The sequence below is a fragment of the Dermochelys coriacea genome, chromosome 3 (assembly GCF_009764565.3).
Source record: "Dermochelys coriacea isolate rDerCor1 chromosome 3, rDerCor1.pri.v4, whole genome shotgun sequence".
Classification (NCBI taxonomy): Eukaryota; Metazoa; Chordata; order Testudines; family Dermochelyidae; genus Dermochelys; species Dermochelys coriacea.
The window spans coordinates 148,176,184-148,180,729 of NC_050070.1; positions in this window are offsets into that span (position 1 = coordinate 148,176,184).

Sequence of the window (4,546 nt, forward strand, 5' to 3'; positions counted from 1 at the left end):
GGTCATCTAGTCCAGTCCTCTGCACTCATGGCAGGACTAAGTATTATCTAGGCTCTCCCTGACAGGTGTTTGTCTATAGATATATGAGATACCAGCTGGTTCCAGACTTCCCTCTAGGGAGAAGAACAGGAGCTGAGCACCAATGCTTGTGACTTCCCAGCCACATTGTGGAGAAAGCAGTGCAGAATGTTCTGGTTTGTTTCCTGTACTGCATGCTGGGTAATAACATGAGAGGCCTCAATGTTTCTAAAACTCAACTGGGTCTTTATTAAGAGAACTATTTAGAGAGATGCTGCACTGCAGCTAGCATTCAAGCCACATGTTCACAGACTGGCTTCCTGGTGCCTCCTCCAAATTCTTCCTTCCTGCCATTTATGCGCTTCCCTCCAAGTTCCATGTAGGTTGCTGCACATTTCAGCCAGAGCTGAGACAAAAAAATGTCAGCTTAACTTGGTCTTCACTGGCAAAAAGACTGCCTATGAAGAGGAAGAAGAAAAAAGTTTCTTTTTATTGTTGGGAGCCCTTTTCAACAAAGAATGTAGGGAATGTGAATTAATCTTTTTTTAAATGGAGTTATGGAAGTATAGAGAAGTTAAGTGACTTATCCTAGTCCACACAGTAAATCATTGTCAGAACTACAGCTCATAAGAAATTTTTTAAAAAATAGTCAAAATTGTCACTAAAATGTATCCTGTTTTTAATTTAAAAAAACCCTTTCTAATGGAAATTTTCAAACAGCACTAGTTACAACCAGGTCCCCTGACTGCTAGGTCTATAACTAAGACCACACGCTCCCCAGGCTACCTCACTTAACCTATCTGGATCAGTTTATGAAATCCATACAGGACATTCACAACACTGACCCCATTGTTGAGGCCATGCATCTAAGGGAGAGAGAACAGCTGATTATCCACACATCTACCGCATTCCTTAGCTTGTGCAACTGATGATAAGATGCATGTGATTTCTGTTTGCCATCCTGCTGGATACTTCTGTATCACTAACAGCCCTGGTCCTCACATTGTCCATGTTTCCTTCTCAAAGATGATCCAATATGTGAGCTCACACATATAAGTCAATGGACTGATAACTGCTCCTTATGTTTTTTGACAGGTGTGTTATTTTTCCCACGCACCCTCTGCATCTCTAGTCCTGCAATGAACTCTGTCTTGGGAGATCTTGTCAGGGGACTTGCATAGAACTCACTGAAAGATTGGGCCCTAAGTCATCAAATGAGAATGCCAGTAAATCAAGTGCCAGCTTTGCATTAAGCAAAAAGAGCATGGTAGCCCTGAGTTGTTATCCCCATTTTACAGTTAGGAAAACTGAGATACTGAGCAGGTAATTTGACTTGGCCAGGTGTTAAATGTGATTTCCATGAGCTGGAAGAAGCAGAGCTTGACCTGCTGAGAGTGGAGCCCACCCCCAGAAAAAGCAGGGACTTTCCCAACAACCTCAGGGAACAGCAGTGGATAGGGACAGTCCTTCCTTTAGTCCTCTTCCCTTGCCCAAACCTGTGTAGTCCTGTATGTCAGTGATGGGAGCAGACTGCTTTTTCAATTAGTACTCTGGACATAATTTTCTTTTTTTAGTAAAAAGTTTTTATTACTTCAAGAACATGTGCGAACACCAATAAGCAAAACAAGCGTAACAATACAATTATGTATGTTACATTTTTTTGTTTCTGAATTTTTTCAGAACTAAAATAAAATAGTACAACAAAAAGACATATGAAAGACAAAACAGCACAATCATAAAAGTAGTGAATGTAAGCATGGCAATGACAGAGCCAGAGGACGAGGTACCAAAAAGAAAAAGCAGGCCTAAATGTATAACAAGGGTTTAAAAACAACACAAGGCCCATATCCATATCATAATGTTAGAAAGCAGTTATATTTATCAGGATTCTTCATTATTTTTTCAGAGTTCTTCACTTTAAATTCTAAAAAGGGGCACTGAATTGTACCAAAATCACTAGGAGCCATTTTAGTGCTAACAATAAGTTTTTCAATAGGAAATATATCCCATATCCTTTTAAACCGAATAATTGTATCTGGAGGTTCCTTCTTTTTTGCCATCACAGAATTAAGGAGCATTTTGCTGTTGCCAGTAGATTAGAAATAAACTTAGATTTTTTTCAGCAGCCACTTGCCTTTTACAGAAAGTAGCATTCAGAGGCCCACAAAATGAATTTGAGTCCAGTGGTTTAAACTTTAAAAGATTAAATGGAGGATAGATGTCAAAAAATTGGCTATATTTGGACATTCTGTCGGACATGATTTTTAAAGCACCTTTCCCACCACACTCTCTCTAGCATATGTATTTGAGAAAGAACTTCTGCTGATTTGTTTAATAGAACACATATAGAGGAAGTAGCTGCTCTGTTCTAAATTTGGGACCAGTGCTTCAAAGAGGTCTCTTCCAATGTTTTTCTCATTTAGACATATAGCCATCTCTATCCTCCATATCACTTTTAAGAGTTCCATTAAGCCTTTATAGTCTTAATATTGGGATATTATGGCTTCCACTACTGAAAAAGTGTTTCAAGCCTTTTTCTATCTTGAGTATTAAGTGCACAATGCTTTACCTGTACTCTGGGAAGAAAAAGGATCGGGAGTAAATAAAGATTTATTTATTTAATTATTTTAAAAGTAGCATCTGTGAAAGAGGATTATGCCAGATTTCCTCCCAGAACAAGGGAATCTGGAATTTGTAGTTCAGGGACCATTGGAGTTGTAGGCCAGAGAGCAAGGTCTGCTGGGAAAGGAAGTGGTATAAATGCAAGTCACTTTTCTTAAAATGGGGAGAAACTTGTAGAGAATAATTGCTTCTAAGAGCTCTTCGGTAATTGGGGACTGGTCAAGAGTTATGGTGGGCTCTCTTCTGAGAGGGAATGACTGAGCTGTGCTGTGTTGAAGAAATGTATGGAAGGGCCAGGGTTGAGGTCTGAGGCAATCAAGGGCAAGAAGTAGCCCTGAGGAAAGACTGAATCAAACAGTTGAGCTTGGAGCAGATGGCTGTTTCATTGGTTAGAACTTCAGGGCTGGAGCCTGTGGTAGGAGGGCTCCTCTATGTCTTAGAGTGCTGCCTTAGGATGGTGTCCTGAGACCCCTGTAGTTAATGGAGAAGGTCACGGTCTCACACATCCTGGAGGAAGGATGAAGCTCTCTGTGGTGCCTTGGCACTGAGGGGTGAACATTAGACTTGTGATTTTTTTCAGGGACTTTTTTGCCTTTTTCGGGGGGAGACTTTTAGTTGGGCTGATGGATTAACCTACCCTATTAGAAAAGAGAAACTAAGGCACAGAAGAGGGGAAAACTGAGACAGTGGCTGCACCTGATGTTGGAGAGGTTAAAAAAAAATCTTACACCACTTCTTTTTATCTTGTTAGATCATAAACTCTTTGATATTGTCTCCCTCTGTAATCTGTAAGGTCCAGGACAATGGGGCTCTGATTCTGACTGGGATCTTTGGGCATTACTGAAATAGAAATAATAATAATGTTAGTGAACTAGATGTGACTGGGAATGCCAGGTGATTGGTTATAGGGAAAATGCTGAACTCTACAGCATCTTTGAAAAATTCTGTATTTCAGAGCCACAGTATTGAAAAATCCACAGGGCCTTGCATGAGATGAATGAGGTAGGTCACATGTCTTAACTACTATTTTTCAGGCTGTTTGCAGGCTCAGCGGGGCAAGCTTGCATTGACTTGTGCTTGGCTCATTCTTGTGGTTTGAGCATTGGCCTGCTAAACCCAGGGTTGTGAGCTCAATCCTTGAGGGGGCCATTTAGGGATATGAGGCAAAAAATTGGTTGGATGATTTAGTTGGGGACTGGTCCTGCTTTGAGCAGGGGGTTGGACTAGATGACCTCCTGAGGTCCCTTCCAACCCCGATAGTCTATGATTCTAGGAATGGGAGAAAGAAAAGGAGTACTTGTGGCACCTTAGAGACTAACAAATTTATTAGAGCATAAGCTTTCGTGAGCTACAGTAGCTCACGAAAGCTTATGCTCTAATAAATTTGTTAGTCTCAATGGCTTGAGCATTGGCCTGCTAAACACAGGGTTGTGAGTTCAATCCTTGAGGGGGCCATTTAGGGATCCAGGGCAAAAATTGGGGATTGGTCCTGCTTTGAGCAGGGGGTTGGACTAGATGACCTCCTGAGGTCCCTTCCAACCCTGATATTCTATGAATATCTATGAATATCTAGTCTCTAAGGTGCCACAAGTCCTCCTTTTCTTTTTGCGAATACAGACTAACACGGCTGCTACTCTGAAACCTAGGAATGGGAGGAGGAGGAGGAGGTGGTGGTGGTGATGGGCGGGGGGGGGGGCTCGCTGCGGGAAGCAGGGAGCTGTGTTGGGTGACCGCTGCAGGCACCGACTGCGCTTATGGAAGAAACCAAAGGGATGTATGTGGATGGGGTGATCTAGAACAACCTAACCCCCGCGACAGAGTTATTTCCTCTTCCCACTCCGCCCGTGGTCGTTTCCGCCAATCGGAAGGTTTTTTACACTCAGGTCAATGAGTCACCGCCCTGAAA